The following is an 18,497-nucleotide window of genomic DNA, read 5'->3' on the forward strand; positions in this document are numbered from 1 at the left end:
TAGGAGGGCAATCCAGTGTCTAAAACAACAATGCGGAGAATGACAAGAGCAAATACAGGTACAGTAGTTAAAGGGCTAAATATCCAAGCATAATATTTACAATCAGTACAAGAAAAAAAATTTTTTAATCAACCTAAATTGACCATGTAATATTCCATCATAACAATTTTTTTTGGAAAGCCAGTGGCATGTGAAACACACCCAAAACTCCACCCGGTGCCAAAAAAAGTACACACACATGAAGAGTGACACGTGCAAAAAATGGGTGTTACACGATCCTCCCTAGGAAGGACCTTACCCTGATCCCTCAGGGCGTTAGGTTCCAGAAGGGGACTGAGGTACTCACTAGGCCCGTCTGGCCAAAACCAGACGGACCCCTTTCTCTGGAAGTTCTGCCGAAACAGACCTACCCAAGTATTCGGTGGGGCTTCCCCAAAAGCCACTCCCTCCCAAGACTATCAGGGTAGGCCCGAGGACCCACACCCTACTAACCACACTGTGACAAACGTGTAACAATCAACAAAAATATACAAAAAAGTGACAACACAGGGTAAAATAAATAGAAAGTGGGGAGAAGGAAGTGTAAGCAGTGAAAGTGGCCATTGTGCAATACAATGCCAGGCCATTCAGCCAGGAATCAAAAATTCCTCTCATCCTAGTCAAAAGGCTCGGTCCTAGAGGCAGGTTTGAAAAAAGTGTGTATGTGAAGTGACCATTGTGCCAACAAAACTCACAGCTCCCCTCAACACAGTGAGAATTATGTCAAACGTGGACTGCCACTCCAGGGGCACATTCACCATGGGCTTTTTTCTCACCCCTGACCAATAGCCCAGCCAGTGCAGCCCCCACCCAAACCAGGAAGGCCTGGAGATCTGAGAGCTTAGGGACGTGCAGTGACTCAATCGCTAACTCCCATCACTCCTGCTTAATTACAAAATGTGAAATACTAACTGCCCCCCCCCCAGTGGGAAAGGGGGGCCAGTGTTCTCTCAGGAAAAACTGACCAGAACAAGGATTACAACAATCTAGACCAGAAGGCCAGGGACCCGACCCTTCAGCCAGACCCAGTGGTTCCATCCTAACAAATAGCAGACATAAGAGATATGAATGTCTTTGACCATTAAATTCTTGGAAGATGCCACTACTCCCTATATACGTACAAGACATTCAGCACAAATGGAGTGAGCTCAATATAAAGGTCATAAAACAAAAATTTCAAGCAACAAGAGAAACTTATCAGTGAGATGCTAACACTCTCTAGTAAATCCTACAAGCTGTGTAAAAGCTAATTACTTGTAATTGGGCTTTGAAAATATACCAACCACAATTTTGCCACAAATCATTGGGCTTCAGATTTGCACACCCCTGGGAATTTATGCAATTTCACTGGGTCAAACCAGTTTAAAACAATGATGCACTGCATGGCCTTTGAATTGTGGTCAGCAGGTTTAGAAGGGCCAATAATGACAGAAATTGGATTAGTCAGCCCCCTAATTATAAATGATATCCTCAGTCTATGTTGAAACTGTTAGGGAGAAAGTAGGGGGAGACAGTTGTGTTAGGTGTTTTAGGACCTCATACCCCACAAAGATTGCACAATGCTGCATTTCCCGGGGTTCTCCAGTACCACCTTCAGCAGATCTCAGATACAGAGGTACCACAGAGCAGATGAAAGCTCTAATAAGATTCTCCTCTGCACTGATGAGTCACAAGGAATGACCAAGAGGAAGTCCTACCTGTTTCTGCTCTGAAGAAATAGCTGTTTGTTTGGTTATATCAGTGTACAAAGTGAATATGGATGGGAGTGATTTTTCATTATTAACCACCTTCAGACCGGACCATTTTGCTGGTAAATGACCAGAGGTCTTTTTACAATTTGGCACTGCGCTGCTTTAACTGGTAATTGCGCGGTCATGCAATGTTGTACCCAAACAAAATTTGCGTCCTTTTCTTCCCACAAATAGAGCTTTCTTTTGATGGTATTTGATTGCCTCTGCGATTTTTATTTTTTGCGATATAAACGTAAAAAGACCGCAAATTTTGAAAAAAATGATATTTTCTACTTTTTGTTATTAGAAAAATCCAATAAACTCAATTTTAGTCATACATTTAGGCCAAAATGTATTCAGCCACATGTCTTTGGTAAAAAAAAAGTCAATAATTGTATATTTATTGGTTTGCGCAAAAGTTGTCACATCTACAAACTAAGGTACGTTTTCTGGAATTTACGCAGCTTTTAGTTTACGACTGCCTATCTCATTTCTTGAGGTGCTAAAATGGCAGGGCAGTACAAAACCCCCCCAAATGACCCCATTTTGGAAAGTAGACACCCTAAGGAAATTGATAAGTGGCATGTTGAGCCCATTGAATATTTTATTTTTTTGCCTCAAGCGATTGAATAATGACAAAAAAATTTTTTTTTTTTTTTTTTACACAAAGTTGTCACTAAATGATATATTGCTCACACATGCTATGGGCATATGTGAAATGACACCCCAAAATAAATTCTGCTGCTTCTCCTGAGTATGGGGATACCACATATGTGGGACTTTTTGGGAGCCTAGCCGCGTACGGGGCCCCGAAAACCAAGCACCGCCTTCAGGCTTTCTAAGGGCGTAAATTTTTGATTTCACTTCTCACTACCTATTACAGTTTTGAAGGCCATAAAATGCCAAGATGGCACAAAACCCCCACAAATGACCCCATTTTAGAAAGTAGACACCCCAAGCTATTTGCTGAGAGGCATTTTGAGTCCATGGAATATTTTATATTTTGCCACAAGTTGCGGGAAAATTACAAACTTTAATTTTTTTTTATTTTTTTTTTCACAAAGTTGTCACTAAATGATATATTGCTCACACATGCTATGGGCATATGTGAAATGACACCCCAAAATAAATTCTGCTGCTTCTCCTGAGTACGGGGATACCACATATGTGGGACTTTTTGGGAGCCTAGCCACGTACGGGGCCCCGAAAACCAAGAACCGCCTTCAGGTTTTCTAAGGGCGTAAATATTTGACTTCACTCCTCACTACCTATTACAGTTTTGAAGGCCATAAAATGCCAAGATGGCACAAAACCCCCACAAATGACCCCATTTTAGAAAGTAGACACCCCAAGCTATTTGCTGAGAGGCATGTTGAGTCCATGGAATATTTTATATTTTGCCACAAGTTGCGGGAAAATTACAAACTTTTTTTTTTTTTTTTTTCACAAAGTTGTCACTAAATGATATATTGCTCACGCATGCCATGGGCATATGTGAAATGACACCCCAAAATAAATTTTTCTGCTGCTTCTCCTGAGTACGGGGATACCACATATGTGGGACTTTTTGGGAGCCTAGCCGCGTACGGGGCCCCGAAAACCAAGCCCCGCCTTCAGGCTTTCTAAGGGCGTTACAGTTTTGAAGGCCATAAAATGCCAAGATGGCACAAACCCCCCCCAAATGACCCCATTTTGGAAAGTAGACACCCCTAAATTTAGGGGTACACTAGTGAGACTAGGTAATAAATGGCGGGTGCCCTGAAACTATAAAAAAAATAACTAACCAACCAGCGTCACCTGTAACAGTTATATGGTGATCACTGGTGAAAGGGTTAACTAGGGGGCAATCAGGGGGCTTTATGCGGTAGTATATGGGGGTCCCTGGCGCTATAAAAAGCTGCGGCGAACCTAAATACCTACCTGCCTAACTAGCGTCACCTGTGACACTAATACAGTGATCAGAAAAACGATCGCTTATTAGGCTGGGTTCACACTGGAGCGATGTGGGAACGCCACGAATGCGCGGCGGGTTCCCGCATCACATGCCTCCCGGCGGCAGTTCACACTGCCCTATGCGAACTGCTGGGAGTGTCAGTGAAATGTTAATGACACCCCCAGATCAGTTCGCATATCGCAGTGCGATCTGCAAACTTGGATCGCATGGTGTGAACACCCATGCGATCCGATTCTGCTGCGGACCAAAAAAAGGGTCCCGTGCGAGTTTGCGGCGGGTGCGGCGGGTGCAACGCGAATTCAGCCATACTATCTGTATGGCTGAACTCGAATCGCACAGAGATCGGATGTGATTTGCACTGCAGTGCGGTGCGAATCACATCCGTTCTCATAAACCGCTGCAATGTGAACCCAGCCTTAGTGACACTGGCGACGGGGGGTGATCATGGGGTTAAACCTTTATTGGGGGGGTTAGGGGGGTACCTTAGAACTAAAGGGGGCTAACCCTAACTGCCCTAACAGTTATTACAGTCACAAATGACACCCGCCGGGTGATCAGGGGGTTAAACCTTTATTAGGTAATAAATGGCGGGTGCCCTGAAACTATAAAAAAATAACTAACCAACCAGCGTCACCTGTAACAGTTATATGGTGATCACTGGTGAAAGGGTTAACTAGGGGGAAATCAGGGGGCTTTATGCGGTAGTATATGGGGGTCCCTGGCGCTATAAAAAGCTGCGGCGAACCTAAATACCTACCTGCCTAACTAGCGTCACCTGTGACACTAATACAGCGATCAGAAAAATGATCGCTTATTAGGCTGGGTTCACACTGGAGCGATGCGGGAACGCCATGAATCCGCGGCGGGTTCCCGCATCGCATGCCTCCCGGCGGCAGTTCACACTGCCCTATGCGAACTGCTGGGAGTGTCAGTGAAATGTTAATGACACCCCCAGATCAGTTCGCATATCGCAGTGCGATCTGCAAACTCGGATCGCATGGTGTGAACACCCATGCGATCCGATTCTGCTGCGGGCCAAAAAAAGGGTCCCGTACGAATTTGCGGCGGGTGCGGCGGGTGCGACACGAATTCAGCCATACTATCTGTATGGCTGAACTCGAATCGCACAGAGATCGGATGTGATTTGCACTGCAGTGCGGTGCGAATCACATTCGTTCTCAAAAACCGCTGCAATGTGAACCCAGCCTTAGTGACACTGGCGAGGGGGGGGTGATCACGGGGTTAAACCTTTATTGGGGGGGTTAGGGGGGCACATTAGAACTAAAGGGGGCTAACCCTAACTGCCCTAACAGTTATTACAGTCACAAATGACACCAATGCAAAAAAAAAAAAAAAAAAAAAGCAATTGGTGTCACTGTGACTGGGGGGGCAGGGGTAATTGGGGGGTGATCGGGGGGTAAAGGGGGTGTGTGAGTGTGCCTGGCATGTTCTACTGTGTAGTGTAGTGCTTGTGCAACTCACCGATGCTCTCTCCTCGGTGCCGGAACGAAAAATACCGACACGGAGGAGAGAATACATCACTTCCTCTCCTGTGTTTACATTACAGGAGAGGAAGTGATGTCACGGGACATTTTCATTCGTCGGGAGCGATCGCGAGGGGGTGGCCATGAATGAATGGCCGTCCCCTCGTCCGGGATCGCTCCCGAACGAATACCGACCGCCGCAGGCACCGGGCGGGGGCCTGATCGGGCCCCCGACCCGCGGGCAGGCAAGGACGTACATGTAAGCCCTTATGCCTGCCCGTGCCATTCTGTCGACGTACATCGTCGTGCGGCGGTCGGCAAGTGGTTAATCAGCTGATGCACTTGCTGTGTTCTAATGAAGAAAGTTGCAGCCTCTGAATCCTTTTAAAAATTATTAACTCTGTGGGGGTATCGCACTCATAAATTAAATTTATGTTGCAGGTGATGCCTAAAATCTGACCTGTATCTTGGTATTTGAATACAACTCAGTATGTTGCATATATCCATTGCTGGTCTGTTCACAGTTCATACCGCATTAAGAGTAAAGGTGTTCGAGAGTTTATCCGATAAGTGATTGGAATTCAGAAGAAAGTGTGAAAGCTAACCATGGTTGCCATGTTTTGTTAAAATTTGTGCTGTTTTCTTTTTTAGTAGCCACAATTTCTTCCATCTTGTAAATATACTGTACTCTATTTAACCAGTCTGTGATTCCTGGGGCTTTAGCTGTTTTCCAGTGAATGGGTATTAGTGTTTTAGCAGCAGTAAGTAAATGTCGGGTCAATGATTTCTTGGAGCGGCTTAAGGTGTTGGGGACCAAGTTAATCAAACGCGTGGCTGCATTTAATTCTAAGCAAGTCTCTGTTATGTGTTTTGTCCAATTCTCAATTTCATCCCAATAAGCTCGTATTATGGGGCAGTCCCACCATAAGTGTATGAAGGAACCTGTGTGAGTTTTACATCTCCAGCATGTGTCTGAGGTAGAGTGGAACCATCTCCTGGCCTTTTGTGGTGTTATACACCACTAGGTGAGGATTTTATAAGATATTTCCTGGTATTTGGAGCTTAAAGAGCACTTGTGTGTCAGAATGCATGCCTTTTCCCATTGCTCTTCAGATATGCTAATTTTGAGATCATGTTCCCACGTCTTTTTGAGCTTAGTATTGTCAGCATGTGATGCTTGATTTAGCCACGAGTATGCAAGAGAAGTGGTATTCGTTACTGGTGATCTCTTTAAACATATAGTTTCCAGCTGTGTCACTGGAAGGCAAAATTGTTGTTTGTGTTTGTTGTTTACCAGGAAGTCCTTTAGTTGCATGTAAAACCATCTGCCAGGAAATGTCTCACCCACCTCGGCGCTCAGTATTTCGAAAGACTTGATTTTTGGACCCGTCATGCAGTTATGTACAAGAAAGTCTTGCGGTATTTTGTGGTGCATGCCTGGGATAAAGTCAGGGTTATTTGCAAGTGGTGTCAGTGGGCCTGGGATTGAAGCAATTTTATGCGACTTTACTCATGTATGCCAGATATTTATTGTGTTTTCAATCAGTGGATGATTTATAAGTTTAATCCTTCTGGAGTGGAGCGACCATGGAAAGTAGAGTGTGTTACGTGGGGCTAAATTGCTTTCTAGTTGGACCCAGTCTTTATTTAGACTGTGGCAGTGCCAGTCTATCAATCTCATAATATGGGTATTTCTTAAAGTCAGGTAGGCCTATACCCCCACTTCTCTTAGGTAGTGTTAAGCGTCGGAATTGAATTCTTGGCTTCTTATTTGCCCAGAGAAATCGTCTTTGTATTCGACTCAGTAGTTTGAAGAAGTGTTCCGGGATTTTGATTGGTAAAGTGTTAAATAAGTATAGAAGCCTGGGAAGTACCGTCATCTTCAATATTGAAGCCCTACCAAACCAAGAGAATGTTTTCACATTCCATCTGAGAAGGTCCTTCTTTATTGTGGCTAGTAGTGGTTTATAGTTTACATTATATAGTGAGTCAATATTACTGGTTAAGTTTATGCCTAAGTACTTAAGAGCGCTTTGTTCCCATTTATAAGGATGATTGTCTTGCAGATTTTTGAGTTGGTCAGGAGGGAGGGTGAGGTTGAGGGCTTCAGATTTCGACTGGTTTACTTTAAAATTGGAGATAAACCCAAAGTTTTGAAATGTTTTTTGGAGGTTGGGAATAGAAATATGGGGATTGGTGAGGAAGAACAAAAGATCATCCGCGTAGGCAGCTATTTTGTAGTCCCTTTCATTTATTGTGAAACCCTGGATATCAGTATTCAAGTTAATTGTTCTTATTAGAGGTTCTAGGGTAATGATAAAGAGGAGTGGCAATAGGGGGCAACCTTGGCGAGTACCATTATGGATAGATAGGGGTTTGGAAAATATATTATTAACTTTTATTTTAGCTTGGGGGTTTCAATAGAGGGCTGAGATCCAAGATAACATGTTCTCGTTTAGGCCAATGTGAGCACACGTGGCCATCATGTAGGCCCAGGAGACTCTATTGAAAGCCTTTTCGGCATCAGTAGAGAGTAATATTCTTTTAGTCTTAGATTTCTGAGCAAAATGGATTAGATTTAAGGCTTTGATGGTGTTATCACGGGCTTCCCTACCTGGCATGAACCCAACTTGTTCAGGGCCGATTATCTTTGCTAAAAGGGGTTTTAATCTGTTGGCCAGAATTTTAGCTAAGATTTTAAGATCTATATTGAGGAGTGAAATGGGTCTAAAGTTTGCGCATTCAGTGTGTTCTTTATTGGGCTTAGAGATAACAGCTATATGGGCCATGAGGAAGGACTGGGAGTCATTTTTGTTCTTTGCTAGGAAATTAAAGGCCGAACGAAGGGGCTTTAAAAGAGAATTTGTATATGTTTTGTAATACTGTGACGTAAAGCCATCTGGACCAGGACTCTTTCCTGATTTTAAATCTATGATCGCGTTTGAGATTTCAGAAGTAGTTATGGGATCTTCAAGTGTGCTTGAATCTTCTTTCGTCAGGGAAGGTAATTTATTATCTGTCAGGAAGTCATGTATTACGTCTTGTTTTGTGCGTTTTAGGTGAGGTGGCTTGTGTTGAGGCGGTAATTTATATAATTTAGAGTAGTAGTTGTGGAACAGTGCTGCCATCTCTTCGGATTTGTGCTTCAGGGTTCCCTTTTTATCTTTTAAGGCATGGATGTGATTTGATATTGAGGCATCTTTTATAGCTTTGGCTAATTGTTTCCCACTCTTGTCTCCTAGTTCATAAAAAATATTTAAAAAAAAAGAGATTGTTTAATCTTCGTGTCTAATAATAGCCTTAGGGAAGTTCTGCATTGTGTCAATTGCTCTTCTAGTCTGAGCGATTGAGACTGTTTATGTTGTAACTCAAGGCTGGCAATTTGTTGGGATAATTTAGTAATTTCACCCTCTCTTTCATTTTTTTCCTAGCACCCCATTTTATGAGTTCGCCTCTCACCACTGATTTGTGTGCCTCCCAGTTGTTTAACGGGTTCGTATCAGCATCGGCATTGTTGCTAAAGTATGTGTTAACTAAAACACTTTAGTTTCCAATGATCACATGCTGGTTATCATATTGAGTGATGTTACTGTACTAGATGTATTATAACATTCTTTGCTGATTGAGGTCTCCATTAATGAACATATCATCTGTCTCTGGTTTTTAATTGCATTTTTGTATTTTTGTAATAACATTTTTAATGAAAAGAATTATTGTTCTGTATTGGTGCCTCTAAAGTCCATAAGTCTCTCCATAGATATTTGTTTTTTGTATACATTTATTCACGGACGATGGCACCCTTTACTGAGGACTATATTGGGATATCCACCCTTACCACTAAGTGTCTCTTTTGATATCCCCTACCTTTCCATTTTTGATATGTGTTAATGGTGTTTTGGATATCATCTTTTATTATTGGATCAGTGAGGAGTGTGGAATTAAGTCTCCAGTTGAATGCGGGTTTGTGTGGCGTGTCAAGTTTTAGTGTAACCGCCGTGGGTGAAGTGATCAGAGAGGGCTATAAGGCCTATCTCTGCTGAGAGTAAGTTACCTAAGTCTCTTTGTGAGATGAAGATCATGTCAATTCTCAAGTATTTTTTATGGGGTGCGGAGAAAAAAAGGTAAAGTCCCTATCTGTGGGGTGAGTGGATCTCCATGTATCTACCAATGTCAGGGATTGTAATAGCGATTTTATTCATTTAAGAATCCTGTACGTGACATGAGTGTGTCCCGTTGAGGTATCCTTAAGAAGGGAGAGAGGGATATTAAAATCCCCTCCCAGGAGGATACACCCTTCTGCAAACCATTTAAGTTCCTCCACAATTTTGTTGCAGAATGATATATGTGAGGAGTTTGGAAAGTACACATTAGCTAGAGTTATGGGGGATCCTTCCCAGGAGCCTTTAAGAAATAGAAATCATCCCTCTAGATCCGTCAGTTGGTGTGTTAGTTCAAAAGGAGCTTCTTTGTAAAGAAGGATGGATACTCCTTTGGTTTTGGCGAGGGGATTGGTAGCATGGTAAGCTTTCGTGAAGATTCTGTTAGTGATTTTAGGGATATTCTCACCCTTGAAGTGGGTTTCTTCTATAAATATAATTAAGGGGCAAGCTTTTTTAGTTCTCTTAATAATTTAGGCCTCTTTTCCGGTATGTTCAGACCGTTGACATTATGTTAGAGGATAGTAAGTGATTTCCCCAGTAAAGCGTATGCCATGATGTGGGTGATAAATGGTAGAAGGTGTCCAAAGACGCTGAGGTTATTAGTAGTTTACACTGTGAGTGTTGCTGGTGTGAGGTGCAAGAGGGCGAGGGTGGGTTTGGTTGAGGAACACGAGTGTGTATATAAAAGAGAGCAGGCCGGCAGGGGGGAGGGGGGAGGGGTAGGTACATGTGTGACAAATGTAAAGGATGGTTTTGGTAGTACTTACTTACCTGCCACCAGAGGGTGGCGAGTCAGCTTGGGGTCTGACTTGTACGGGTTTAAGATAGTACTTTCCCTGTGGGGGATAGTGGGAGGTGTGCTAGCAGTAAAGTGTTAAAAAGTTATGCGATGCAGTAGTTTGTTCCGTAACAGTAAGGTAGTTACCCTGTGGGGTAGTCCAACGGGACCCATGGGCCCGAGTGTCGGGTTGGGAAATTTTCCCAGTAATTAAAGTATCTGAGACCATGTGTAAAGCCTATGCTATGTAGTGCTCAGTGGCATGAGGAGCTAGACAAGAAAATAACATAACATTTAGATTGCACTCGACCCGTTTGTTAACACCTTAAACCTTATAAACATTGTATAGCTGTTTGGAGAAAGCAGGATATTAAAAACATAATTATTTAACTAGAGTCAACTTAGGTTATAGTAAACATTCAACCATGAACAGGGGTGCTGGACTCTTAAACCTTGTATGGTAAATTGAATAATAAGTGACTCTATGTGGGACAATACCCATCAAGCCTTTAGGTGGAGATGGAGGCTGAGGGCGAGTATATAGATAAGATCACTTACAGTCCTTGGTGTGTAATAGAGGTCTCTACCTTAGGAGACGCAGAGTTTCGTGTACATGATGACAGAGTCACTATAATCTCTGTGAGATTGGTAAGTGTAACAGACAGAGCAGTTAAATTACCGCAAGAAAGGCCGGATGAGGTATACATTCTGCAAAGAAAAGTGCGGTGTTAATGTTCTCCCCTCTTCCTCTCAATCAGTCCTGCCTGAGAAGAGGGATCCAGGATGTTGATGCCAGGAATAGGTGTGTTAACCATTAGGTATGGTAAATAGGGCAACATCGGTATGTTTTGCCTCTCCATTCTTTCCGCAATGGGTGAACTGCACATAATCTTTTCATGTGTATTATGGGGGGATCAGTTTTATTACTCACAGTTCAGCTGATCCTGGAGTTACGATAGCTTGTGGGTTGGAAGCAAGTAAGGAGCTCCAGGGGTTAAGCCCTTGCATAGTTTGTTATTTGTTGCACTCTCATTCCTAGAAAGGAAGAAAAGTTTATGAAGGCGCTACCTGGGTGCATACATCAATGAATCAGGTTAGTGCAGCTGCCTGACTTAGTGCAGGATCTGATCACATTTTGCGGTTAGACACAGTTCGGGTACGTGTATTGCGCCCAGTGGTGTGAGTCAGTCAAGAGTCAATAGAATTTTGTATAGAGTGCCTGTTCTGAGGGAATGAATCTTCCAAGTTATAAGATTTTCTGCAACTGTTAATGTGGACTCTGGAAAGAACAGTTCAAAACCGGGTATTGTGCCTCCCAAGTAACTATTGAGGCATTTAACTGGGTGTCAAGAATTTTCAACAGGTACGGTCATAACTTGTGTGTGGCGTCTTTTTGTCAATAGCCTCTCACATCTCTCCCTCTTGCTCCTTGCATTTTTAGAGGGGTATGGAGACTCAAAGCTGCCCCTGTCAGTGTTTCTGCGGTGTTTGTTTTGTTGGTAGAGCGACTGTGCATGAGATGGGCCCGGTGAGAAGTGCGGGTTATTTACTTCTGGAGGTGTACAAAATTCTATGTACCAGCCTAGAAGGTCTATTGTTGCGATCTGAAGGTCTTCACAAAATTTTCTTAAATCATCAGGGACTTTGAGCATATGCTGTTTCCCCAGGAAACTTGCTTGTAGTGCAAAGGGAAACTTCCATCTGTAGTTGATCCCTTTTTGTCTGAGCACCTCTAAAAGTGGTTTCAGAGCCCTTCTGTTTTTAAGCGTGATGGGTGACAGGTCTTGCAAAAGTTGAACTATGGCTTCTTCATGTATGATCCGTTCCTTGGACCTGGCTTTTTGGAGAATATCTTCTTTCAGGCCGTAGTTGGGCAAGCAGCATATGATGTCTCTCGGAGGGTTTCCATCTTGCGCTCTGGGTCTGAGAGCCCTACCTACCCTGTCAAAGTCGATGGGGGATTGTTCCGGCCGTTCTATGAGATTGTTGAATATGGCGGTAAGAGTTGGCCTTATTTGATCTGGGGATACAGTCTCAGGTACACCTCTGATTCTGATATTGTTCCGACGGCCTCGACTGTCTAGGTCTTCGATTTGCCTGTTCATATTGATTAGATGTTGGGAGTGCGAATTTGTGATGTCGTCCAGTCTGATCAGAGCTCTGTCTCTCCTTTTCCCAGCACGGTCTGAAATTGCCAACTGTTCTGTTAGTCTCAATATTTCCGTTTTAATGTCAGTGATTGCGGCAGTAAAGGAGCTTTTAATGTCGGCGGCAATGTCCGTCATAGCAGCGTAGGTAAGTAGATGATCGGCCTTGTTGTTACCTGTAGCTGAGTCTTCAGAAGCCGGTAGGGAGACTTAAATTTGCTTAGGTTTGCGGGTGATGCTTTATTCTGAGGGGTCCCCAGAGAGCGGAGGGTATGCCTATGTGTACTTCTCCGTAAGTGTGTTGACATAGTCAGTTTGGTCCGTTTTCAGATCTCAGGCCCCCAGGTCACCAGGGCTTTGTTACAACATCATCATAGAAGCAGCACACTAGGCCACTGCCTCTAATTTAAGTCCCTTAGGGTATGTGGCAGTTTTAGTGACAGAGTGGGGTGTATTATAGTCCCAAGTATTGTTTCCAGTCTGTCTTTAGTAAGGACAACCGAACAAGGTACAAGCTACTTAGATTAGGATTAAAAGGGGCTAAGGTGTGGTGAGAGCAGCAAGATGGCCGCCGGCTTCTTGTATGTAGGCCTTCTTTTATATGAGATCCCACGGCCAGTTCTCACTCCCTATATGTCCAATGTTCTTCAGGACAGGGTAGTAGGTAATGATCCCCTTTATATGTGTTGCTATGGGGGTCCGATTGTCAAAGATAGTTCATGAGTGGGGGGGTAGTGTCCCAGTTACTGACTGTGTCCTGCGTATGGTGTAGGCCAGAGCTATAGGCCTGAGATGCGGACTGTCCTCGATGGGGTCCGGGCCTTTCACGTTTGGCCTGTAGCAGTTTGGCGGTTAGCGGCCTCGGATGGCGGTCCCCTGCGGCCCCCGTGAATGAAGCGGCAGGTTGCGATGGGGATCAGCGTGCCTGTAGGCCCCAAGATGGCGCCTGCTATCTCACTCAGCTGCGGGGAATCTCCAGTCCGTTATAGATGTCCCCATCGCATAAGCAACACAGCGGAGGGTAGTTTAGTGCCCGTGGATGCTGGCCCTGGGAGGATGGTGCTTCTCCTGTGTGAATCGGCTCAGGATGGCGGTGGAGTGCTATCGCTGTCCTGGAGCTCAGCTTCCACACGTCCTCTCCGTTCTGCGGCTGGACACACCCCCCTCAGGTCATTCTATATCCTGCTTAAATAACTTACTTACTAGTTGTTATTGGCAAGTGCATTTTTTACTTTGCTCTTTGCCATTTTTAAGAATGTGCAATGAGCAGAGGCATACAAAAGGTTAACATTATATATATATATATATATATATATATATATATATATATATATATATATATTGGACTGGACTTACCATTGGGCTTGACTGGGCCCAAGCCAATGGGCCCCGCCGAGATGCATAGCCGAGTGTACTCGGCTTCGCTCCGCTCACAGTCACGCCCAGTCCCAGCCTATGATGGATATAACACAGGGACTGGGCGTGACTGTGAGCCGAGCCGAGTACACTCAGCTACTATTGGCTCTGCTTGGGACTGCGAGAGGAAACCGAGAGCCGCTGTAACCTACCCATTCACCTGAGGGAAAAAGTGTCAATAAAAAAACACACTACACAGGTTTTTAAAGTAGTTTATTAGGCATCTCCGGGGGTCTTCTTCAGACTTCAGGGGTAGGGGTCGGGTATGGACTTTGGGGGGACCCCCACACCATTTTTTCGGCGTAGGGGCTTCCCCTTAAAATCCATACCAGACCAAAGGGCCTTGGGGGGGGGGGCATTCCCTCTCACGCTCGCTGCAATAGGAAAATGTGTTTTTTCTATTGCAGCAAATGCAGGATGTACAGTACTCTGTCACAGAGAACCAACGCGATAGAATTGCTCTGGAAACATTCTCGCGGGCAGGTGCTGTAGCTGCCCGCATGTCGTATTTGGTCCGTCAGACCAGCATGCAGACGAACGGGTTACCCCTAGGAACTGAGTCCGGCGGAGTTCCGGCAGGAAAATGTAAAACATGTTCTATTTCTAAAGTCCATCAGGTTTTTGGCATGCAAAGGTCCGATGGAGCCCACACACGATCGGAATGTCCGACGGATTCGTTCCGTCTGACCTTTGCTGTCAAAAAGTCCAGTCATGTGTACGCGACATTAGAGTACCCAACCTCTCATTTATACCACCTTCAAGTGTTTTTTGGCATCCAATCGATTTATCTGGATTTTATGTCTCAGATTTCATCTGGAGGCTGCTCCCCTCCACTGCACTTGTTTATTTGGACACTTATGCTTATTATTTTTTTATTATTTTTGTCACAGAGTTTGAACAACACTATTGACTTAGATTTGTGTTGATCATTTTTTAATGTACAATTTACATGTTATAATGTGTTTCTATGTTACACATTCCATTGCTCCTTGTATTGTTATATAGTATCATTCATGAGACATAGTGGATTTATATTTGATCTTATCTTTTTGGGTAAGTTCTAGATGACTTTGCACATCTAGTCCCATTCTGTCTAGCGCTGCACTCATTTTTATTACATAAGGGGGGAAGCACGGCACGGCACACCACGGCATAAGAATAAGCACAAGCACAAGGACTGCACAATAATATATAAAAGGAACACACATTTTGACTTTGTGCTTTTTTGGATTTTTTTTGTTTTTTTCAGGTTTCATACAGTTTTTGGCATTTAAGATTTATTTGCATTTGCATATATATGATTTTTGGAAATATTGTTGATGGGATGACAGTGATGGGTACACGTTATAAAATAATTCACATGTGGTTGTACAGCAGGACTTTAACGCATAACACTAGGTAGGATAGCTTCACCAAAATGAAACAATACATAAATAAAACAAAAGCAATATACACTTCACCTTTTAAAATGAAAGCTTCCAAAACACACAAATGCGTTATAAATTAAACAAATACTTAGATCTGAATATCTGCCAACTCCATAACCATTTTATTTATAAAAACCATTTACATAGTTTTACATGTTGACATTTTAATTAGGAACCATGTGGTGTAAAAAATACTATTTATGTCTGAAAATGCTTTTAGGGTCAACCTTCTACAAAGTCAAAGACTTCTAGTTCATTTTACAGGACACAGATGGTCACCATTAGGGATGTTATCATTCTGGATGTCATACAAAACCCTAAGGAAATTTTTTTTTCTATCTCTTTGTTCACCTGAATATTAAAAATTATCTAGGGAGGAACTCATAACGTAATCAATGAAACCTAGATAAGGGAACTGCCTTATAAACAAATTGCCAATTATATTGCCATGTACATTAAGGTAATAGAACAATTAAATTAGTGCAGCTTTATCCAGTTAACCTTCTAATCTGCAATGAAATCTTGTTTAGTGCATTTTGTATTTTAAAAGCAGAAAGCAGGCCAATGTGTTATCAATTAAAGCATCCAAAATGTGAATACAACACAGCACACACCGGTACTTTATGAAGGCTAGTAGGCACGTGCAGGGAAATTTTCTGTAACCTAGAAGGTTAAAAACGTTCGCTGATTTATTTATTTTTATTGTTACAAATGAGGGTAAATGCCTTGCAATGACCATATTCTCTACATTGGTCTGCATTGGAGTGTATATCATAAGTCAAATGTATGTGTTTTTTTGTTTTGTTTTTTGTATATAGATTTTTTTTATATGGCATAGAAAAACACGCTTTGTAATTTTGGTAAAAGGCATGACATACTTTTTCATTCAGATTGGGTGATTAGGTAAAAATGCAAAACTGTAAAGAAACGTTGTCACTTTCATTACTTTGTGAGTCTCAGTTACTAGTTTATTGTATTACTATTTTGGCTTATTACTTTTTCTTTAATTAAACTGTATGTTACCCTAAAAATCAAAACAATGTGTGTTTAATTAGTCACTTACTTGTTGGTACATATAGCTGTAAGTTATATGCTAAATATCTAGTGATCCTGCCTATTCCCTGTGGTTCCTGTTTCAAACTGACCACACCAAGCATGGAAGCAGATCCATCCCAGGGTGATCAGTTTGCCTCCCTGAGATTACAGAATGGAGTACAGATGTCAACCAGTCCTGCTCCCAGCCCTAGCTGTGTGCTGCACATTGCTCACTTCCCTCCAAGTCGGCAGTGCCGATTTACGGAGTCTACGTGAAGCACAGCGTATGCCACAAAGGGGGAAAAGTTACACATAGGTAGGCTTTACACTCTGCAGGGCTGTAGGCTACCCAGCATGTAGACAGGGAATGTATTTCTCTGCTCTGTGTGATGTCAGACACTGCCCGCCCACATCTAATCAGACACACCCTGTCCATGTTCATACCAGCTATTCAAATTTTTCCTAGTCTATGGTATAAACAAAAAAAAAGTTTTCCTTTGCTCTAGATATTCTGACTGTGTTCATTTTGTTTTTTGTTTTTTTCTTTTGTTGTAGTTTTATTGGTATGAACAGGAAGTTTACACATTGTTTTCTTTTCATTTTAGAGCGTTACAGATAAACATATAATTAAATCATTTTTTTGAGTTTAGGGAGGGAGAATCCCCAATCCCTGAGGAGCTGTGCACAGTTAATGGATGTGGGGACTGTTAAAGCAGATCTTCACTACATCTGAGCACCACAAGCCAAAAACAAAATGTAATTAATTTTTAATATTCAAAAGCAAACTCTCCTATCCATCCATGTCTCTATGCTTTGATTTGTTGAAAAATCACTTTGAAAAATTTAGCAATTTTGCAATTATGGCTGTGGCCATCTAACGTAAGGGCATATGATGGATGTAGCATTTACTTCCTGGAATCCATCTGCCCTTAGTTCAAGCATGCAAGCAGGAGAGTGTGCTTATCTGAGAAAACTTCTTATTTTCCTCCTGAAGACTCCTGGGATGTATGACATCATTTAGGCAAGAAACCAGGATATAACAGAAGAAATGTAAAAAAAAAGTTTTAAACAAGCAAATATGACGGACTTTACTATGTATTTACTAACGCTAGCAGCATAAAGATTAAAAATTATCAATGCTGATTGGGAGAGTGATGTTTCACTTTAAATAGTGTGGCACCCTGAGAAGTCTCTTTTCCCCTGAGGGGGGTGGATCCCTTTGCTGAGGAGGACAGGGTTGCTTGCCTCTGGAGCCTGGGATTGGACTCTAAATTACTCTAAAGGTCTTTACCTTTGGACTGATCCTATACTGGGACTCTGAGTAAAGCCTCCTTTCTTTGCTGCACATTAACCACTTAAGCCCTGGACCATTTTGCTGGTCAATGACCAGAGGACATTTTACAATTTGGCACTGCGCTGCTTTAACTGGTAATTATGTGGTCATGCAATGTTGTACCCAAACAGAATTTGCTTCCTTTTTTTCCCACAAATAGAGCTTTCTTTTAAAGGTATCTGATTGACTCTGCGATTTTTATTTTTTGCGATATAAAAGTAAAAAGATGATATTTTCTACTTTTTGTTATTAGAAAAATCCAATAAACTCAATTGTAGTCATACATTTAGGCCAAAATTTATTCAGCCACATGTCCTTGGTAAAAAAAAAGTCAATAAGCGTATATTTATTGGTTTGCGCAAAAGTTATCACGTCTTCAAACTAAGGTACATTTTCTGGAATTTACGCAGCTTTTAGTTTATGACTGCCTAAATTCTTCAGATGCTAAAATGGCAGGGCAGTACAAACCCCCTCCAAATTACCCCATTTTGGAAAGCAGACACCCTAAGGAAATTGCTAAGAGGCATGTTGAGCCCATTGAATATTTTATTTTTTTGTCCCAAGCGATTGAATAATAACAAAAAAAATAATATTTTTTTTTACAAAAAGTTGTCACTAAATTATATATTGCTCACCCATGCCATGGTTATATGTGGAATTGCACCCCAAAATACATTCTGCTGCTTCTCCTGAGTACGGGGATACCACATGTGTGAGACTTTTTGGGAGCCTATTCGTGTACGGGGCCAGAAAACCAAGCACCAGGATTTCTAAGGGCATACATTTTTAATTTCTCTCCTCACTACCTATCACAGTTTTGAAGGCCATAAAATGCCAAGATGGCACAAACCCACCCCCCCCCCCCCAATGGTCCCATTTTGGAAAGTAGACACCCCAAGCTATTTGCTGAAAGGCATGTTAAGTCCATGGAATATTTTATATTTTGCCACAAGTTGCGGGAAAATTACAAACTTTTTTTTTTTTGCACAAAGTT

The sequence above is a fragment of the Lithobates pipiens genome, unplaced genomic scaffold (genome assembly GCF_037356315.1).
Source record: "Lithobates pipiens isolate NorthernLeopardFrog02 unplaced genomic scaffold, aLitPip1_a1.2 Scaffold_3, whole genome shotgun sequence".
Classification (NCBI taxonomy): domain Eukaryota; kingdom Metazoa; phylum Chordata; class Amphibia; order Anura; family Ranidae; genus Lithobates; species Lithobates pipiens.